This window comes from Pelophylax lessonae, assembly GCF_965119305.1.
Source record: "Pelophylax lessonae genome assembly, chromosome: 11".
Lineage (NCBI taxonomy): Eukaryota > Metazoa > Chordata > Amphibia > Anura > Ranidae > Pelophylax > Pelophylax lessonae.
Window position 1 is genome coordinate 6,937,582 of NC_138778.1, and position 23,598 is coordinate 6,961,179.

Sequence of the window (23,598 nt, forward strand, 5' to 3'; positions counted from 1 at the left end):
CCTGCTAAAAATCCCTGATCTTTTTTTTTTGTTTTTTTTTTGTTTTTTTGTTTTTTATTATTATTTGGGTATGGGGGGGTGCAATATTATTGTTATTATGTACATGAAGATATATATGTTTGTGTGTTGTTTGTAATAAAAAAATGTTCAATAAAAATGACGTGATTTAAAAAAAAAAAAACGCTGATCGCCGCCATTACTAGTAAAAAAATAAATAAATAAATAAAAATGAGATAAATCTTTCCCCTAGTTTGTAGACGCGATAACTTTTGCGCAAACCAATCGAAATACACTTATTGCATTTTTGTTTAACCAAAAATATGTAGCAGAATACAAATTGGCCTAAAAGGATGACAATTTTTGATTTTAAATATTTTTTGGGGAATGTTATTAAGCAGAATGTGAAAAATATTGTTTTTTTTTTTTCAGAATTGTCGCTCTTTTTTCGTTTATAGCGCAAAAAATAAAAATTGCAGAGGTGATCAAATACCACCAAAAGAAAGCTCTGTTTGTGGGAAAAAAGGACATCAATTTTTATTTTTGGTGCAGCGTCGCACAACCGCGCAATTGTCTGTTAAAGTAACGCAATCAGATCCCCTACTCAGTAGTACCCCCACTTACCAGATCCCCAGCTCATTAGTAGCCCTGTTCAGCAGATCCCCAGCTCATTGAAACCTTCGTTCAGCAGATCCCCTACTCAGTAGTACCCCCAGCTGCTCTGCTGATCCACAGCTCAGTAATAACTCCCAGCTCTGTTGATCCCCCGTTCAATGGTAACCCCCAGCTCTGCTGATCCTCTAGTTTGCTTATCCTTCTATTGACTTTAATTTCAATAATTTTTATTGAATATTTCAGAATGGAACAAAGACGTACATAACTGAAGTATCAGATACAACAAACGATGTTCATTTCGAGACAAGAGCAGTGCAAGCCATATTGCAATACAGTATCAATGCTAAGAGCTAGAAAAAGGAGGGGGGGGGGGGAGGAGGAGGGCCCAACCCGAACGGCGGCAGCCCCGGCCCCATCCAGATTCCTCATCATTGACTTTTATTGGAAGAAAAATAGTTCTAAGATGGATAAAAGCCCATCTAATCAAAATACGCTTATTGCAATTTTTTTTTACCAAAAATATGTAGCAGAACACAAATTGGCCTAAAAGGTTGAAAAATTTTGAATTTTTACATTTTTTTGGGGAATGTTATGTAGCAGAATGTGAAAAATATTGTTTTTTTTTTTTTCGGAATTGTCGCTCTTTCTTTGTTTATAGCGCAAAAAATAAAAATCGCACAGCTGATCAAATATCTCCAAAAGAAAGCTCTGTTTGTGGGGAACAAAAGAACATCAATTTTATTTGGGTACAGGGTAGCATGACTGCGCAATTTTCCTGTAACGCAGTGCTGAATCGCAAAAAATGGCCTGGTCATTAAGGGGGCAAATCCTTCTGGTCCAGAAGTGGTTAAATGAGATGAAGCTTCTCTTTGCAAAGAATACCCAATCACATGCAAGGAAATTAAAAAAAGAAATAAAATAAAAAAAAATGAATTTCCGCTTGCACAGGATGGGATGATGGAAGTCAGCAGAGCTCCTTCTGGTTTGCTAAGCTTGCCCCAGGGCACAGTCTATTTGCTTTTAGTAAATCCACCACCAGTGCCGCCGAACTTTACAGGATGACTGCCCGCCGGTTTAAGAGATTCGATTGGAATGCCAATATTTTTGTTATCACCCGCATAGGCAGACATCAGATTCTGCCTGACAAGCAGGAAAATTTACAGAACTGGCATGTCAGCACATCGCTCCCCATTGTAACGCATTCCGGATCTGTATGTCTGAGTTTATATATTTTGGTTCACGTTATTGTTATCAATATAATGGTGACCAAAAACAATTTTCACTCTCGGAACTGAACTCTTCTCACTGAACAAATCTACAAATTATTTTTCTTTAGATAAGCAAACCATAATAGACTCCTGACATAACTCTGTTCTATTGCATTCCGTTACCATTCTATACTTCTTTTATATACTTTTTGTTTAGAATAGAGGACTCTGCTCCTTCCTCTATAACTCTCCTCTCCTGAAATACTCTGCTCTGCTGGAGGACTCTGCTCCTTCCTCTATAACTCTCCTCTCCTGAAATACTCTGCTCTGCTGGAGGACTCTGCTCCTTCCTCTATAACTCTCCTCTCCTGAAATATTCTGCACTGCTGGAGGACTCTGCTCCTTCCTCTATAACTCTTCTCTCCTGAAATACTCTACTCTGCTGGAGGACTCTGCTCCTTCCTCTATAATTCTCCTCTCCTGAAATACTCTGCACTGCTGGAGGACTCTGCTCCTTCCTCTATAATTCTCCTCTCCTGAAATACTCTGCTCTGCTGGATGACTCTGCTCCTTCCTCTATAACTCTCCTCTCCTGAAATACTCTGCTCTGCTGGAGGACTCTGTTCCTTCCTCTATAACTCTCCTCTCCTGAAATACTCTGCTCTGCTGGAGGACTCTGCTCCTTCCTCTATAACTCTCCTCTCCTGAAATACTCTGCTCTGCTGGAGGACTCTGCTCCTTCCTCTATAACTCTTCTCTCCTGAAATACTCTGCACTGCTGGAGGACTCTGCTCCTTCCTCTATAACTCTCCTCTCCTGGAATACTCTGCACTGCTGGAAGACTCTGCTCCTTCCTCTATAACTCTCCTCTCCTGAAATACTCTGCTCTGCTGGAGGACTCTGTTCCTTCCTCTATAACTCTCCTCTCCTGAAATACTCTGCTCTGCTGGATGACTCTGCTCCTTCCTCTATAACTCTCCTCTCCTGAAATACTCTGCTCTGCTGGAGGACTCTGCTCCTTCCTCTATAACTCTTCTCTCCTGAAATACTCTGCACTGCTGGAGGACTCTGCTCCTTCCTCTATAACTCTCCTCTCCTGGAATACTCTGCACTGCTGGAAGACTCTGCTCCTTCCTCTATAACTCTCCTCTCCTGGAATACTCTGCACTGCTGGAGGACTCTGCTCCTTCCTCTATAACTCTCCTCTCCTGGAATACTCTGCACTGCTGGAAGACTCTGCTCCTTCCTCTATAACTCTCCTCTCCTGGAATACTCTGCACTGCTGGAAGACTCTGCTCCTTCCTCTATAACTCTCCTCTCCTGAAATACTCTGCACTGCTGGAGGACTCTCCTCCTTCCTCTATAACTCTCCTCTCCTGAAATACTCTGCTCTGCTGGAGGACTCTGCTCCTTCCTCTATAACTCTCCTCTCCTGAAATACTCTGCTCTGCTGGAGGACTCTGCTCCTTCCTCTATAACTCTCCTCTCCTGAAATACTCTGCACTGCTGGAGGATTCTGCTCCTTCCTCTATAACTCTCCTCTCCTGAAATACTCTGCACTGCTGGAGGACTCTGCTCCTTCCTCTATAACTCTCCTCTCCTGAAATACTCCTGAATATAAAATATACTTAAAAATTATATATATAAAAATTGTATTATTGTACTGAACATAGTAAATAAATTTATACAAAATCACAGTGAATTCTTTTTTTAGGCTGTCCGCCAATATTATATTCTCAGCCTCTTTGGTCGGCATCACGCTGAACGCCGTCTTCTTCTGTTTATACATTATATTATCTTCAATCACACAAAGTAGCCGGATAGGAAGCCATGAAGGGAGGTTATCGGCCATTTCCCATTCTCATCATTGCCTGCCAGTGGAGATCAAACAGTAATGGAAGTGGGAGCGCCACTTAGGTTAAATGTTGACCGAGCGCCACATTAACAGAAGAGACTCCGAGCCTTCCACTGGTGGGAGCGTCTGCCAAGTGGAAGGGAAAGTTCTCAGTGTTAGATAGCAGAGATGAGTTGATGATTTCACTGCAGACACAAAACCTTACACAGCTTCCTGGCACAAGTCCAAGGCCAAGGCTTACAAATTACCATCAATTCATATTTCAACAATCACAATACACACCACCGCAAATGTGAACATTGTTACAGACAGCAGTGTCTTTGTAGCTTTTGCTGAGATGTGTGCAAATCAGGGACTCCCATTCTGAATACTAAGGGGTGCAATGGGTGTGGGTGTAACGGGTATAACGTGTGCAATGGGTATAACGTGTGCCATGGGTGTAACGTGTGCAATGGGTGTAACATGTATAACGGGTATAATAGGTGTAACTGGTGTAATGAGTGTTACGGGTATAACGGGTATACAGTAATAGGTGTAACGGGTGTAACAGTTATAACGGGTGTAATGAGTGTAACAGGTATAACGCATGTAACGAGTGTAATGGGTGTAACGGTTGTAATGGGTATAACGGTTATAATGGGTGTAATGGGTGTAAGGTGTATAACATTTATAACGGGTGTAACGAGTGTAATGGGTGTAACGGTTATAATGGGTATAATGGGTATAACGGGTGTAACGGGTCTAACGGTTATAACGGGTATAACGGGTGTAACGGGTGTAACGGGTCTAACGGGTATAACTGGTATAACGGGTCTAACGGGTATAACAGGTCTAACGGGTATAACTGGTATAACGGGTATAACGAGTGTAACGGGGGTATGTATAAAAAGAAAATACAGAGCTATTCATTCTGTGAAATTGCAATCACTTTGTGTAAATGGGGAGCGAAATGTAATATTATTAGTCTATTTTCTCCCCAGGTTGAATTTTATTCATACGTCTATTTCCCAAAGACAACCTCAGGATATGACGCTGAGCACGTGCACTCAACTTCTTGAGGGCCGGGACAATGAGTGGGCAGTACGGACGGTTGCCCTGGTATATTGCAAGGAGGGGGGGGGGCGCCTTGAGCCCAACCCTAAGGGAAGGTAGGGGTGCGGTTTGGCATCCATGCCCTGGGCGCTGAATGACCTTGTCCTGGAACTGGCGAGGCCTGTTCTGAGTGGAACCTGTCCTGTTAAATCGCTGTATGGTCTTGGCCACCGTGCTGCAGCTCAGTTTCAGGGTCTTGGCAATCTTCTTATAGCCTAGGCCATCTTTATGTAGAGCTACGATTGTTTTTTTCAGATCCTCCGAGAGTTCTTTGCCATGAGGTGCCATTTTGAACTTCCAGTGACCAGTATGAGAGAGTGAGAGCGATAACACCAAATTTACCACACCTGATCCCCATTCACACCTGAGACCTTGTAACACTATCGAGTCACATGACACCGGGGAGGGAAAATGGCTAATTGGGCTCAATTTGGACATTTTCACTTAGGCTCCGTTTCCACTACCGCGGCTACGAAGTCGTGCTACTTCTAGCGCGACTTCGTAGTGAAAGTTGTTTGCGGCTTTCAGTGCGACTTGTCCCTCATTATAGAGGGAAGTCGCACTGAAGTCGGCGCAAAAGTAGTGCACAAACTACTTTTGAAGTCGCCGCAACTCAAGTGGCGGCAGTGAAGACGGGCCGAATTGAAATCAATGGCTTTTGACTTGCTGTGCGACTTGACATGTGTCATTTTCAGGAGTATATAATGAATTTGAAATTTTTACAGCGATGCCTAAATAATCCATTGAAATTTAACTAAACCCATTAGATTTTAGTTGACTAAAATTATTTTATGTAACTAAAATGTATTGGAGGTTTTAGTCGACTAAAATACGACTAAAACTAAAACATTTGCAGATGACTAAAATGGGACTAAAACTAAAATAGCATTTAAGTCAAAAGATTATAACTAAAACTAAATTAAAATTCTATGCCAAAATTAACACTGGTATATACTGTACATTATAATCCAAAAAAGAAAGCGGCACTCACGGGTATTGAGAGGTGAACGCACAGTAGAGGATTTTATTTTGACGTATCGACAAGACACAAGGAGGAAGATGAGCTTGTGCCTCGTCGAAATGATGAAATAAAACCTTCACTGTGCATTCACCTCTCAAGTGCCGTGATTACCGCTCTTTTGGAATATATATATATATAGTACAAAGTATATAAAAAGTCCATAAGGGACGCAACGTGTCAGCCAGGCGGAGCTTAGTGACGTCATCACGCAGGGCAGAGTTTGGGCACCTTATGGGTTTATTCTCATGCATTGTTACTGATATTATTTGTTTGATCATGGAAGCCTTGCGAGTTTATTTTTATTATAATTTTTAATAAAAATTTGCGGTTTTATACAAGAAGCTTCCTATTAACTTTTGCCCTGTCCTGTGAGGAATTATTAATATAATAATAATAATATTTATTATTATTATTATTCATTATAATGATAATAATTATTATTATTATTTATTTCGAAGGTGGTTTACTCCCTAAATCTTGGGAGGAAGACCTGGCTGTTGTGAGCAGATACATTAAAATGCTGTTTGACCTCCTAATATAGTGGTGAGGTCCAATGTAGAAGGTGAGGGCACACCTATCACAGTCACAATGAAGAATACATGACATGGACTCTCAACCGTTGGGACTTTAAAGGGCACCTCCACTTTTGTGGGGGGAAAAAAAATCAGCAAATAAAGAAAAAAACAATATAGCGTATACAATTGTGACACAAATCATATTGTAATTGAATGTTATTAAATATTACTTTTCCTTTTCAGTCTGCAGCTGTTGTGATTTTCTGAAAATGCAATATGGCCACCTGGAGTTGTTCTGTACACAGAATGTATACTGACCACACCCCCAGAAACATCATTTCCTGCTTGTGTGATTGGCTCTCCAATTTTCCCAGAAGTCTGCACTAAGATACAAGTCAGATTTCTGGCATCCCCTGCAACAAAAAGGTAATTTTTGGTGAGATCCTCCCAATAGGAACACGTCTAAAGGGATGCAGGCCCTACCTGACTAACTATGTAACACACAGGGATTTCTTCAGAATAACAAAAGGTAGGAATCTGCAACAAAGTTTGTTACAATCCCTGCAATGTACAGAGATGTATTTTTCTCAACAAAAAAGGAGTTACACTCTAAGGACTTGTCACATTCTTCCTTGTGGATGTGAACACATTGAAGTACGGTACTTTATTATCTGCACATACTTTGTGGGTAAAACACTTGCACTTTAGTATTGTATGTACAGTACATGCACTTTGCATGTTTTATGTGATTGCAAGGCACTATATGTGGTTAGTATCAGGTTGATATATATCCACATCTAATGAATAATTGATTTGATTGCAAAAAAAAAAAAAAAATACATTATTTGGTGGTATTATGCAATTTTTTGCACGTTTGATTGGAATTTTATTTTATTTTATGTTTTGGTTAATTTTTGGGTATTAGTTTTTGGAGTGTTTCACTATTTTTATTTTATGGAAAGTTCGGATGTCTTGCCTCATTGGTGACACAGACAGTAAAGAGAATCAGGAAGAGGTTCTAACACTTTGCTGTTCCATCCCACAAGAAATAAATAAAGGTCCACTAATATTTCACATATTGGGAAAAAGAAACTTAACACACTGATTTTTATTTTATTTTTTTGCAACAATTTTGTAAATAATTATTGGCCAATTACATCAAGTCAAGTAGCTGCATCTGAAATATGTCAGCTGTAAGCAATAGAAGTGAAAAGAGGAAGTCGGCCTCGTGTGTAATTTGTGCGGTTTGAGTCCCCCTCTGCGGTCAGTTTACGTTCCGAGGGACAGCGGTATTATGGCGATGTTTTTTTTCTCATGTGGTAACCTCTACACAATGCAGAGATTACATTCTGTAAACAATACATAGTTTAAAACCACAAAATTGATGATTATTCTTTTTATTAATACTTTTTATATTTTTACCATCATCTTCCTTGTATAATAATAATAAAAGCAAAAGGTATGTACTGTATAATGCAAATATTAACCACTTCTGGAGCAGAAGAATTTGCCCCCTTAATGTAGTGCGACGCTGTACCTTTGTTTTCCCACAAATATAACTTTTTTTTGGTGGTATTTGATCACCTCTGCCATTTTTATTTTTAGTGCTTTAAGCAAAAAAAGCCCTCCGGGATCCTTGTGAGATTGACCATGAGGCTATACTGACCCAAATTATCTGGGTACTACTTATATTTTCCCATTCAGACAGTGGTGTATTTTGGTTTTGTGCTGCCCTAGGCAAGACTAAAATTGTGCACCCCTCCTATGTAAATTTGCCCCACTCCTTTTTTAACGGATGTGACTCCCTCCATAATTGAAGGACTACAAGTCCCAGCATGAACCCCTGAGATCTCACGAGAGGGGGGGGTGAGAGGGGGTTGGAGAGAGGGGGTGGGTGAGGGAGAGAGAAAGGGGGTGAGGGAGAGAGAGAGAGGGGTGGGTAAGGGAGAGAGAGGGGGGATGAGAGAGAGGGGGGTGGGTGAGGGAGGGAGAGAGAGAGAGGGAGGATGAGAGAGAGAGGGGGGATGAGAGAGAGAGAGAAAGAGGGGGGATGAGAGAGAGGGGGTAGGTGAGGGGGGATGAAAGAGAGGGGGGTGAGAGAGGGGGGATGAGAGAGAGAGGGTGGGATCAAGGAGAGAGAGAGGAGAGGGGGGTGAGAGAGGGGGGGGGTGTGAGAGAGAGTGAGGGTGGGTGAGAGAGTAGGGGGGATGAGAGAGGGAGGATGAGAGAGGGGGATGAGAGAGAGAGAGGGGGGATGAGAGGAGGGGTGAGAGAGAGAGAGGGGGGAGGGACAGAGAGGGGGGGAGAGGGGGGGTGGGGGAGAGAGAGAGAGAGAGGGGGGGTGAGAGAGAGGGGGATGAGAAAGGCGGCTCTAGCATCCAGTGGCCAATAGAGTCTCAGGTGGAGGGGGGGTGGCTTTTTTGCTGCCCCCCTGCAAAGTGCTGCCCTAGGCCTGGGCCTTGTTGGCCTAGGCCAAAATACAGCACTGCATTCAGATGCATTTCGTACTGTGAAGATCCCATTTTTCTTGCCCCGGCTACAACTGGCGTCTTCTTTGCGCTACACCATTGTTAAAGTGTAGCAACATCTATATGCGGCCTTATACACCAAAATTGAGTAACTAGAGCGGTGCGTATCATTTATATCTCCTACTTCTATATTATAAGGTACAACAGATGCAATGTATTTAGATGTACTGTGATGACCTGTGTACTTGTTATAAAACCATTTATAAATATTTCTTTAACAATATCTATAGATGAGTTCCAGTTGACTTTTGAGGAAGGGCACGCCCGAAATGTGTCAGTTCCTTTTTCTGGAATTTTTGCGCTCAACTCCTGGTTTCTCATTTGTTATGTATTTCGCTAGCCGCATTAATGTTTGTTTTTATCCTACCAAGCTTTTGATGTACCGCTTTATTATGTTTAAATAAACTTTATAATTTTTACAATTTTGTAGTATACCTTTGTTAGATGGGTGATTGCCCTTAAAGTCCCGCCTCTAGGGGAATTTTTTTCTTTTATAAACAAAAAAAGAGCGACAATTCTGAAAAAAAAAAAAAAACCAATATTTTTCACATTCTGCTATACTGCTATACACCCCCCCCCCCCCCAAAAAAAAATTAAAAAATTGAAATTTCTTAACATTTTAGGGCAATTTGTTTTCTGCTACATATTTTTGGTAAAAAAAAAAAAATCGCAATAAGCGTATTTTGATTGGTTTGGGCAAAAGTTATCGCATCTACAAAATACGGGAAAGATTTATGTAATTTTTCTTGCTTTTTTTTATTACTAGTAATGGCGGCGAGCTGCGATTTTTAGCGGGACTGCGACATTGCGGCGGACAGATCGGACCCCTGACTGACATTTTTGACACTTTTGGGGGGACCAGTGACATTACTACAGTAATCAGTGCTAAAAATATGCACTGTTACTGTACTAATGACACTGGCAGGGAAGGGGTCAAATATCAGGAGCGAACAAAGAGTTAAATGTGTCCCTAGGGGGTGCTTTCTAACTACGAGGGGGGTGGGCTTATGGGATCAACACCAGGACCTGTGTTCCAAAATAGGAGGAGCTTTGTGTTCATTGCTGACAGAACAGCAGTCTGCCTTCTGTCTCCACGGGGTGGACATTACTACAGTAATCAGGGCTAAAAATATGCTCTGTTACTGTAATAATGACAGTGGCAGGGAAGGGGTTAACCCTGTGGGTGATCAGAGGGTCAAATGTGAGCCCAGGGGAGGGGATTCTAACTGTGGGGGGGGGGCGTGGCTTGTGAAATGATCATAGAGACATGTGATCCTATATAGAAGGATCACAGGCACGCTGTGATCATTCCAGGGAGAAGAACGGTCAGCTGTGTTTACAACAGCCGACCATTCTTCTCCCTCAGCGGGGAACGATCGTGGGTGTGAGGTGGCAATCGGAGCCGCCTGCCCCGTGCATCGGAGTCCCCGCTGCCGAGTGGGGGCGGGAGCTCGCCCCCTAGCTGCAGGCACTCGACCGACGTGGCCCTGCGTCGGTTCGCGCAGGAGGCCCAGCCTGCCGCAGTGTATATGCGGTAGGCGGTCCGAAACCGGGTAATTTGTATTTATTTATTAGTTGAAGTTCTACATTTAAAGAGATCTACACAGCTAAAACATTACAGAGTTTTCCCGGAAGCTGGTAAAATCTCTTTCTAAAGTTCTGAAAAGTTTACTAAGAGTATAAACTTTCTTTACTCTCTATTCCACTGATCCCCTCTGAGAGGTCCGTCCTGAGAACATAAAACAAGTCTAATCTTGAGAAGTTTTTCTTTCATTCTTTGAATCAAGGGAACATATTATGAGTAAAATTCTGACACCCCTACCAAAATCACATGCTTTCCGAGAAAGTCCTTTTTAAACGCTTGATTTAAAGTGTATACAAATTCCTGGTTTGGTTATAAGATCACTATGTACCTCGCACCAAAACGATTGGCTCCCGAAACTAAAATTCCAATCCGAGGAAGCATTGGCTCTCAGATATGGGCTCTGAAAACAAGAGATCCACGTGCATTGCTTAACCACTTCTGGACCGGAAGGATTTTCCCCCTTAATGACCAGGCCATTTTTTGCGATTCGGCACTTTGTTACTTTAACCACTTTAGCCCCGGAGGATTTGGCTGCTCAAAGACCAGGCCCTATTTTGCGATTCGGCACTGCGTGAATTTAACGGACAATTGCACGGTCGTGCGACGCTGTACCCAAACGAAATTGACGTCCTTTTTTCCCCACAAACGGAGCTTTCTTTTGGTGGTATTTGATCACCTCTGCGATTTTTTATTTTTTTTTGCCCTATAAACAAAAAAAGAGCGACAATTTTGAAAAAAATAACAATATTTTCACATATTTTTTATATGAAATATCATAAAAAAAAGTAAAAATCAAAATTTTTTAACATTTTAGGCCAATTTGTTTTCTGCTACATATTTTTGGTAAAAAAAAAATCGCAATAAGCGTATTTTGATTGGTTTGCGCAAAAGTTATTGCGCTTACTAACGACGGGGAAGATTTATGTCATTTTTATTGTTTTTCTTTTTTTTAACTAGTAATGGCCACGATCTGTGTTTCTTTTTTTTTTGCGGGACTGCGACATTTCGAAGGACAGATCGGACTCCTAACTGACATTTTTGACACTTTTGGGGGGGACCAGTGACATTACTACAGTAATCAGTGCTAAAAATATGCACTGTTACTATAATAATGACACTGGCAGGGAAGGGGTTAATACTATTAGTGCTCAAGGGGTTAAATGTAAGCCTAGGAGAGTGATTCTAACTGTGGGGGGGGGGGGGCGTGGCTTGTGAGATGATGAAAATTTTGAAAAAATAATATTTTTCACATATTTTTTTATATGAAATATCAAAAAAAAAAAGTAAAAATCAAAATTTTTTAACATTTTAGGCCAATTTGTTTTCTGCTACATATTTTTGGTAAAAAAAAAATCGCAATAAGCGTATTTTGATTGGTTTGCGCAAAAGTTATCGCGTCTACTAACTACGGGGAAGATTTATGTCATTTTTATTGTTTTTTTTTTTTAACTAGTAATGGCGGCAATCTGTGATTCTTTTTTTTGCGGGACTGCAACATTGCGGCGGACAGATCGGACCCCTAACTGACATTTTTTACACTTTTGGGGGGACCAGTGACAATACTACAGTAATCAGTGCTATAAATATGCATTGTTACTGTAAAAATGACACTGGCAGGGAAGGGGTTAACATTACTGGTGATCAAGGGGTTAAGTGTGTCCCTAGGGGCGTGATTCTAACTGTGGAGGGGCGTGGCTTGTGATGTAATCACAGAGACAGGCGATCCTACATAGCAGGATCGCATAGCCTCTGTGATTACTTCAGGGAGGATGACAGACGGCTGTGTTTACATCAGCTGTCTGTCCTTCTCTCACTGCAGAGGGAGATCACGAGTGGCTGGCGGCCAACGGAGCCGCTGGTCACACGCACTGACACCCCAGCCAAGGAGTGGGGGTGGGAGCGTGCTTCTGGCGGCGCGTGATCGCCCCCCCTAGCTTCTCCCAGGCTAGCGCCGTACATGTACGGCACTTTGCCTGGGAGCGCCAGACTGCCGCCGTACAACTGCGGCGGGCAGTCGGCAAGTAGTTAACGGACAATTGCACACTCGTGCTACGCTGTACCCAAATAAAATTGATGAGGGGGTGAATACAAATGCAGCCCCATACTTTTCACAGATTTATTTGACGCCCTCCTGATAAGCCTGTGCTGTAGCCGTTTTTTGGCTAAATCGAGGGAGATAAATTGTTAACTCTTAATTTACTATAATCAGCCCTAATTAACTCCTTATTCTCCTTCTCTATTTAGTTATTATTTTCCTGTTTTTTTTTCTTGTTCATTTCAATTTATAAACTAAACTATTAATAATTCAAACTTTTTTTTTTTTTTTGCTTTTGCTTGCTTTGTACCTTAATATTTTTACAACTTTAACAAATACTTTCTGATTGAAAAAAAGCGCAAAATTAAAAAAAAATATATATATTTGTAAATAATTTGTAATGCTTTGTATCTTTGCTGACAGCTGAAGTATAAAAAAAAAGGTGCCAGCAGGTATCAATAATTGGTATCGGCACGTACTAAAAAAAAAAAAAAAGTATCGTTACTCGCTATAAAAAAAAAAAATGGTATGGGTGCACTAATAAGCTAAGCTGGAGCCTGGGGAGGATAAACTGCTCACTGATTTACAGGATAAATAGCTCTGCAAATATTTTAGAAATACCCCCTCAGGATTCAAGCACCCACGGCTCTTGTATATAGACAATATTCATTTATTCTGGAGTTCAGCTTTAAAAAGAAAAAGAAAGTACACCTCTAAAAAATTTCCCACATTCCAAGAAGCAAACAGAGTTTTTTCTGTGCCAGGCCTCTGTGTACACATATAAGGCTCCAGCACTGAGCTCCATGGGACCAGTCCAAGCGAGGACCAGCTGCTTTACGGGAAATACTTGTTTATACAAGAAGAGCTGATCTCTATGAATGGCTCAGGTCCAACTTCAGCGAAAGGAGACAAAGGTCAAACACGTCATTCACTGCAAGAAACAGAAGATTGAAATGAACCAGCGCAGGGCGAACTCTCCTTGGTTAGTTATTTTGGCAAGGCTGTGGCCTGATTAGTAATATAGTTGATGTAATGTTTTATATTAACTCATTATAAAAAATATATTTTAAATGTCTGTATCTTTTTATTTATTTTTAACCCCTTGGAGCCTAAGCCTATTTCTTACATATGTTACTTACAAGTTAAAATCAGTATTTTTTTGCTAGAAAATTACTTAGAACCCCCAAACATTATATATATATGTGTGTATATATATATATATATGTGTATATATATATATATATATATATATATATATATATAAATATATATATATATATATATATATATATATATATATATATACACAGTATATATATATATATATATATACACAGTATATATATATATATATATATATATATATATATATATATTATACAGGATTTATATAGCGCCAACAGTTTGTGCAATGCTTTACAATGTGAGGGGAGACAATACAATTCAATACAGGAGGAATTAGAGGGCCCTGCTCGTTAGAGCTTACAATCTAGATATATATATATATATATATATATATATATATATATATTTTTTTTTTTTTATTATTATTATTTATTTATTTATTTATTTTTAGCAGAGACCCTAGAGAATAAAATGGCAATTGTTGCAATATTTTGTGTCACACAGTATTTGCACAGCAGTCTTTCAAACGCAAATTTTTGGGAAGGACTACACTCTCATGAATTAAAAAAAAAAAAAAAACAGTAAAGTTAGCCCAATTTTTTTTTTTTTTTTAGCGCCGGTTCACACTGCAGCGACGCTACGTGACCTCGGAGCGGCCGCCACGGACTTCATAACATTGAAGTCTATGGCGGTCGTCTCCGGGTCGCCCCAAAGAAGCTCCGGACCCTTTTTCTAGGTCGGAGCGACTTGTGTCGCTCCTATTAGAACGGGTCCGCAGCTTCCCTATGGGAGGCGACCTGCGGCGACCTGTGAGGCATGACATGTCAGGTATCTATTTACCCAGTGTAACATCATCTTTCACATTATACAAAAAAAGCAACAAACAACAGTACATTGTAGCATTTCACTCATCATAGCACATAGATAATCATTTGTTCCTATGCTCAGCAATTGTATTTCAAGGAAAGTAGAAACATATCAGTAGCCGGGTCAGTGACCAGGACTAGCCCAATTTTTTTTTTGTATAATGTGAAAGATGATGTTACACTGGGTAAATAGATACCTGACATGTCATGCTTTAAAATTGCGCACACTCCATAGGTGATGCTTTAAACATTTCCATAGACGACGCTTTAAAAAGTTTCATCGGTTACCAGTTTAGAGTTACAGAGAAGTTCTAGGGCTAGCATTATTGCTCTCACTGAAAACTGGATTTTTGAATACAGTCACTTTTTGAATCTGCCGCCTTTAGCAGCTGAGTAACCCAGACGTGATGTAATCCGGGTTACGTCATCGGAGACCCAATCGAAGCCGCATCCGGCTTAGATCGGGACTCCATCCAGCCGGCGGAGTCCGCCAGCTGGTTGCTTGGGCCTCCCGTGGGACGGGAGACCCGGGCAGAGCCGCGGAAGGCAGCGGGAGGGGGAGGGGACGTCCCCTCCCGTTCGCCGGGGTAATGATCAAGCAGCTGAGGCTACAGAGCGCTTCCTATTCATTCATCTGTGCAGCTGAGGCTAAAGAGCGCTTCCGATTCATTCATCTGTGCAGCTGAGGCTACAGAGTGCTTCCTATTCATTCATCTGTGCAGCTGAGGCTACAGAGCGCTTCCTATTCATTCATCTGTGCGGCTGAGGCTACAGAGTGCTTCCTATTCATTCATCTGTGCAGCTGAGGCTACAGAGTGCTTCCTATTCATTCATCTGTGCAGCTGAGGCTACATAGCGCTTCCTATTCATTCATCTGTGCAACTGAGGCTACAGAGCGCTTCCTATTCATTCATCTGTGCAGCTGAGGCTACAGAGTGCTTCCTATTCATTCATCTGTGCAGCTGAGGCTACAGAGCGCTTCCTATTCATTCATCTGTGCAGCTGAGGCTACAGAGCGCTTCCTATTCATTCATCTGTGCAGCTGAGGCTACAGAGTGCTTCCTATTCATTCATCTGTGCAGCTGAGGCTACAGAGCGCTTCCTATTCATTCATCTGTACAGCTGAGGCTACAGAGCGCTTCCTATTCATTCATCTGTGCAGCTGAGGCTAAAGAGCGCTTCCGATTCATTCATCTGTGCAGCTGAGGCTACAGAGTGCTTCCTATTCATTCATCTGTGCAACTGAGGCTACAGAGCGCTTCCTATTCATTCATCTGTGCAGCTGAGGCTACAGAGTGCTTCCTATTCATTCATCTGTGCAGCTGAGGCTACAGAGCGCTTCCTATTCATTCATCTGTGCAGCTGAGGCTACAGAGCGCTTCCTATTCATTCATCTGTGCAGCTGAGGCTACAGAGTGCTTCCTATTCATTCATCTGTGCAGCTGAGGCTACAGAGCGCTTCCTATTCATTCATCTGTACAGCTGAGGCTACAGAGCGCTTCCTATTCATTCATCTGTGCAGCTGAGGCTAAAGAGCGCTTCCGATTCATTCATCTGTGCAGCTGAGGCTACAGAGTGCTTCCTATTCATTCATCTGTGCAGCTGAGGCTAAAGAGCGCTTCCGATTCATTCATCTGTGCAGCTGAGGCTACAGAGCGCTTCCTATTCATTCATCTGTACAGCTGAGGCTACAGAGCGCTTCCTATTCATTCATCTGTGCAGCTGAGGCTACAGAGTGCTTCCTATTCATTCATCTGTGCAGCTGAGGCTACAGAGTGCTTCCTATTCATTCATCTGTGCAGCTGAGGCTACAGAGCGCTTCCGATTCATTCATCTGTGCAGCTGAGTCTACAGAGTGCTTCCTATTCATTCATCTGTGCAGCTGAGGCTACAGAGTGCTTCCTATTCATTCATCTGTGCAGCTGAGGCTACATAGCGCTTCCTATTCATTCATCTGTGCAACTGAGGCTACAGAGCGCTTCCTATTCATTCATCTGTGCAGCTGAGGCTACAGAGTGCTTCCTATTCATTCATCTGTACAGCTGAGGCTACAGAGCGCTTCCTATTCATTCATCTGTGCAGCTGAGGCTACAGAGTGCTTCCTATTCATTCATCTGTGCAGCTGAGGCTACAGAGTGCTTCCTATTCATTCATCTGTGCAGCTGAGGCTACAGAGCGCTTCCGATTCATTCATCTGTGCAGCTGAGGCTACAGAGTGCTTCCTATTCATTCATCTGTGCAGCTGAGGCTAAAGAGCGCTTCCGATTCATTCATCTGTGCAGCTGAGGCTACAGAGTGCTTCCTATTCATTCATCTGTGCAGCTGAGGCTAAAGAGCGCTTCCGATTCATTCATCTGTGCAGCTGAGGCTACAGAGTGCTTCCTATTCATTCATCTGTGCAGCTGAGGCTACAGAGCGCTTCCGATTCATTCATCTGTGCAGCTGAGGCTACAGAGTGCTTCCTATTCATTCATCTGTGCAGCTGAGGCTACAGAGTGCTTCCTATTCATTCATCTGTGCAGCTGAGGCTACATAGCGCTTCCTATTCATTCATCTGTGCAACTGAGGCTACAGAGCGCTTCCTATTCATTCATCTGTGCAGCTGAGGCTACAGAGTGCTTCCTATTCATTCATCTGTACAGCTGAGGCTACAGAGCGCTTCCTATTCATTCATCTGTGCAGCTGAGGCTACAGAGTGCTTCCTATTCATTCATCTGTGCAGCTGAGGCTACAGAGTGCTTCCTATTCATTCATCTGTGCAGCTGAGGCTACATAGCGCTTCCTATTCATTCATCTGTGCAGCTGAGTCTACAGAGCGCTTCCTATTCATTCATCTGTGCAGCTGAGGCTACAGAGTGCTTCCTATTCATTCATCTGTGCAGCTGAGGCTACAGAGTGCTTCCTATTCATTCATCTGTACAGCTGAGGCTACAGAGCGCTTCCTATTCATTCATCTGTGCAGCTGAGGCTACAGAGTGCTTCCTATTCATTCATCTGTGCAGCTGAGGCTACAGAGTGCTTCCTATTCATTCATCTGTGCAGCTGAGGCTACAGAGCGCTTCCGATTCATTCATCTGTGCAGCTGAGGCTACAGAGCGCTTCCTATTCATTCATCTGTGCAGCTGAGGCTACAGAGCGCTTCCTATTCATTCATCTGTGTAGATGAGGCTACAGAGTGCTTCCTATTCATTCATCTGTGCAGCTGAGGCTACAGAGCGCTTCCGATTCATTCATCTGTGCAGCTGAGGCTACAGAGTGCTTCCTATTCATTCATCTGTGCAGCTGAGGCTACAGAGCGCTTCCTATTCATTCATCTGTGCAGCTGAGGCTACAGAGTGCTTCCTATTCATTCATCTGTGCAGCTGAGGCTACAGAGTGCTTCCGATTCATTCATCTGTGCAGCTGAGGCTACAGAGTGCTTCCTATTCATTCATCTGTGCAGCTGAGGCTACAGAGTGCTTCCTATTCATTCATCTGTGCAGCTGAGGCTACAGAGCGCTTCCTATTCATTCATCTGTGCAACTGAGGCTGCAGAGTGCTTCCTATTCATTCATCTGTGCAGCTGAGGCTACAGAGTGCTTCCTATTCATTCATCTGTACAGCTGAGGCTACAGAGCGCTTCCTATTCATTCATCTGTGCAGCTGAGGCTACAGAGCGCTTCCTATTCATTCATCTGTGCAGCTGAGGCTACAGAGTGCTTCCTATTCATTCATCTGTGCAGCTGAGTCTACAGAGTGCTTCCTATTCATTCATCTGTACAGCTGAGGCTACAGAGCGCTTCCTATTCATTCATCTGTGCAGCTGAGGCTACAGAGTGCTTCCTATTCATTCATATGTGCAGCTGAGGCTACAGAGTGCTTCCTATTCATTCATCTGTGCAGCTGAGGCTACAGAGTGCTTCCTATTCATTCATCTGTGCGGCTGAGGCTACAGAGTGCTTCCTATTCATTCATCTGTGCTGCTGAGGCTACAGAGCGCTTCCTATTCATTCATCTGTGCAGTTGAGGCTACAGAGCGCTTCCTATTCATTCATCTGTGCAGCTGAGTCTACAGAGTGCTTCCTATTCATTCATCTGTGCAGCTGAGGCTACAGATTGCTTCCTATTCATTCATCTGTACAGCTGAGGCTACAGAGCGCTTCCTATTCATTCATCTGTGCAGCTGAGGCTACAGAGTGCTTCCTATTCATTCATCTGTGCAGCTGAGGCTACAGAGTGCTTCCTATTCATTCATCTGTGCGGCTGAGGCTACAGAGCGCTTCCTATTCATTTATCTGTGCAGCTGAGGATACAGAGCGCTTCCTATTCATTTATCTGTGCAGTTGAGGCTACAGAGCGCTTCCTATTCATTCATCTGTGCAGCTGAGTCTACAGAGTGCTTCCTATTCATTCATCTGTGCAGCTGAGGCTACAGAGTGCTTCCTATTCATTCATCCGTGCAGCTGAGGCTACAGAGTGGTTCCTATTCATTCATCTTTGCAGCTGAGGCTACAGAGTGCTTCCTATTCATTCATCTGTGCAGCTGAGGCTACAGAATGCTTCCCATTCATTCATCTGTGCAGCTGAGGCTACAGAGTGCTTCCTATTCATTCATCTGTGCAGCTGAGGCTACAGAGTGCTTCCTATTCATTCATCTGTGCGGCTGAGGCTACAGAACGCTTCCTATTAATTTATCTGTGCAGCTGAGGATACAGAGCGCTTCCTATTCATTCATCTGTGCAGCTGAGTCTACAGAGTGCTTCCTATTCATTTATCTGTGCAGTTGAGGCTACAGAGCGCTTCCTATTCATTCATCTGTGCAGCTGAGTCTACAGAGTGCTTCCTATTCATTCATCTGTGCAGCTGAGGCTACAGAGTGCTTCCTATTCATTCATCCGTGCAGCTGAGGCTACAGAGTGCTTCCTATTCATTCATCCGTGCAGCTGAGGCTACAGAGCGCTTCCTATTCATTCATCTGTGCAACTGAGGCTACAGAGTGCTTCCTATTCATTCATCTGTGCAGCTGAGGCTACAGAGTGCTTCCTATTCATTCATCTGTACAGCTGAGGCTACAGAGCGCTTCCTATTCATTCATCTGTGCAGCTGAGGCTACAGAGTGCTTCCTATTCATTCATCTGTGCAGCTGAGGCTACAGAGTGCTTCCTATTCATTCATCTGTGCGGCTGAGGCTACAGAGCGCTTCCTATTCATTTATCTGTGCAGCTGAGGATACAGAGCGCTTCCTATTCATTTATCTGTGCAGTTGAGGCTACAGAGCGCTTCCTATTCATTCATCTGTGCAGCTGAGTCTACAGAGTGCTTCCTATTCATTCATCTGTGCAGCTGAGGCTACAGAGTGCTTCCTATTCATTCATCCGTGCAGCTGAGGCTACAGAGTGGTTCCTATTCATTCATCTTTGCAGCTGAGGCTACAGAGTGCTTCCTATTCATTCATCTGTGCAGCTGAGGCTACAGAATGCTTCCTATTCATTCATCTGTGCAGCTGAGGCTACAGAGTGCTTCCTATTCATTCATCTGTGCAGCTGAGGCTACAGAGTGCTTCCTATTCATTCATCTGTGCAGCTGAGGCTACAGAGTGCTTCCTATTCATTCATCTGTACAGCTGAGGCTACAGAGCGCTTCCTATTCATTCATCTGTGCAGCTGAGGCTACAGAGTGCTTCCTATTCATTCATCTGTGCAGCTGAGGCTACAGAGTGCTTCCTATTCATTCATCTGTGCGGCTGAGGCTACAGAGCGCTTCCTATTCATTTATCTGTGCAGCTGAGGATACAGAGCGCTTCCTATTCATTTATCTGTGCAGTTGAGGCTACAGAGCGCTTCCTATTCATTCATCTGTGCAGCTGAGTCTACAGAGTGCTTCCTATTCATTCATCTGTGCAGCTGAGGCTACAGAGTGCTTCCTATTCATTCATCCGTGCAGCTGAGGCTACAGAGTGGTTCCTATTCATTCATCTTTGCAGCTGAGGCTACAGAGTGCTTCCTATTCATTCATCTGTGCAGCTGAGGCTACAGAATGCTTCCTATTCATTCATCTGTGCAGCTGAGGCTACAGAGTGCTTCCTATTCATTCATCTGTGCAGCTGAGGCTACAGAGTGCTTCCTATTCATTCATCTGTGCGGCTGAGGCTACAGAGCGATTCCTATTAATTTATCTGTGCAGCTGAGGATACAGAGCGCTTCCTATTCATTCATCTGTGCAGCTGAGTCTACAGAGTGCTTCCTATTCATTTATCTGTGCAGTTGAGGCTACAGAGCGCTTCCTATTCATTCATCTGTGCAGCTGAGTCTACAGAGTGCTTCCTATTCATTCATCTGTGCAGCTGAGGCTACAGAGTGCTTCCTATTCATTCATCCGTGCAGCTGAGGCTACAGAGTGCTTCCTATTCATTCATCTGTGCAGCTGAGGCTACAGAGTGCTTCCTATTCATTCATCCGTGCAGCTGAGGCTACAGAGTGCTTCCTATTCATTCATCTTTGCAGCTGAGGCTACAGAGTGCTTCCTATTCATTCATCTGTGCAGCTGAGGCTACAGAGTGCTTCCTATTCATTCATCTGTGCAGCTGAGGCTACAGAGTGCTTCCTATTCATTCATCTGTGCAGCTGAGGCTACAGAGTGCTTCCTATTCATTCATCTGTGCAGCTGAGGCTACAGAGTGCTTCCTATTCATTCATCCGTGCAGCTGAGGCTACAGAGTGCTTCCTATTCATTCATCTTTGCAGCTGAGGCTACAGAGTGCTTCCTATTCATTCATCTGTGCAGCTGAGGCTACAGAATGCTTCCTATTCATTCATCTGTGCAGCTGAGGCTACAGAGTGCTTCCTATTCATTCATCTGTGCAGCAGAGGCTACAGAGAAAGGGAATGATCAATCTATGTCCTCTGTCACCTTTGGCTGGGGGAAGAGGGGCCCTGTCAGGTGGGCTGTATGGGGCCCCGTGATTTCCAACAGCAGCTCTGAATGCGTTGATGATGTCAGGGCGTGCAGCTCCTTGTGTGTATAAACAATCGCACGCTAACACCCAGATTGGAGAACTGCTGTAACAACAAAGAAAGCAGATAGAGCGTGTGTATGGAGGAAGTTCCGTGTTCTGTAGTGCAAGGGGGGGTAGCGGGGGGGGGGATGGGGTAGTGCGGAGGTCACTTCACTATCACACTGGGACTCCAGCCGAGCAATCTTCAGTAATTTGTGTCCTAGAAAATTCTATAATAATTTACAGAAGATAACCAATTATAAACATTCACACGTAATAACAGCAGAGATAGTTCACCCGGGGAATCTCTAAATACTTTAACCACTTTACCACCGCCCACAGTAATATTACTGCGGCAGAGTGGCTCGTTATCGTCAGACACTCCCCCTTCTGGGCGCCGCCGGAGGCTCGCTCCCGCTGTTTTCAGTCACAGCGGGAGTCGGGCCAGGGGAGGAGCAGCGGCGATCGCTGCCGCTCTTCCCCCGATCGTCGGGGATCTAGTGTGGAGATCCGCCCGCCTGTGTAAACACAAGCGGGCGGATCTCCATAGTGACAGGGAGTGACAGATCGGAGTGTTCAGCATAGCTGGACATCCGATCTGTCCATGACTCACTCAGTCTCCTCCCCCCCACACATCAGTAAGCACCAGGCATACATTAACCCCTCCCTCTCCAATAAAATTAACCCCTTCCCTGCCAGTGTCATTTTTACAGTAACAGTGCATATATATAGCACTGATTACTGTAGTAATGTCACTGGTACCCCCAAAAGTGTCAAAAATGTCAGTCAAGGGTCCGATCTGTCCGCCGCAATGTCGCAGTCCCGTAAAAAAAATCGCAGATCGCCGCCATTACGCGTTAAAAAAAAAACACCAAAAATGACAGAAATCTTTCCCTTTGTTAGTAAACGCAATAACTTTTGCGCAAACCAATCAAAATACGCTCATTGTGATTTTTTTTACCAAACATAGGTAGCAGAAAACAAATTGGCCAAAAATTTTAAAAAAAATTGGTTTTTACATTTTTTTGGGGGGGAATTTCATATAAAAAAATGTTAAAAATATTTTTTTGTTCATAGCGCAAAAAGTAAAAATCGCACAGGTGATCAAATACCACCAAAAGAAAGCTCTGTTTGTGGGAAAAAAAAGGACGTAAATTTCGTTTGGGTACGGCGTCGCACGACCGCGCAATTGTCAGTTAAAGTCGCACAGCGCCGAATCGCAAAAAGTGGCCTGGACGTAAGACAACAAAATCCTCCGGTGGTAAAGTGGTTAACCACCAGAAGATTTTCCCCCCTTAATGACCAGGCCATTTTTTGCGATTCGGCACTGGGTTATTTTACCGGACCACTGCGCGGTCGTACGACGCTGTACCCAAATAAAACTGATGTCCTTTTTTTCCCCACAAATAGAGCTTTCTTTTGGTGGTATTTGATCACCTCTGCAGGTTTTCTTTGCACTATAAACAAAAAAAAGTGCGACAATTCTGAAAAAAATAAATACTTTTCACTTTCCGCTATATAACATTCCCGAAAAAAAAAAAAAGAATGAAAAAAATATTTTTTTTTCATCCTTTTTAGCCAATTTGTTTTCTGCTACATATTTTTGTTAAAAACTAGGGGAAAGATTTATGTCATGTTTATTTTATTTTATTTTTTTACTATTTTTTACTATTATTAATGGCGGTGATCTGCGATTTTTAGCGGCACTGCGACATTCGGCGGACAGATCGGACCCCTAACTGACATTTTTGACACTTTTGGGGGGACCAGTGACATTACTACAGTAATCAGTGCTAAAAATATGCACTGTCACTGTACTTCCTATTCATTCATCTGTGCAGCAGAGGCTACAGAGAAAGGGAATGATCAATCTATGTCCTCAGTCGCTTTTGGCTGGGGGAAGAGGGGCCCTGTCAGGTGGGCTGTATGGGGCCCCGTGATTTCTAACAGCAGCTCTGAATGCGTTGATGATGTCAGGGCGTGCAGCTCCTTGTGTGTATAAACAATCGCACGCTAACACCCAGATTGGAGAACTGCTGTAATAACAAAGATATACTGCTAAATAAAATGAAAGTAACACTGAAAACACATCAGATCTGAAAGGGGAAAAATCTCATGCTGGATGGTATGGACTGAGTAATGTGTTAGGATCTATACTGGTATGGACTGGGTAATGTGTTGGG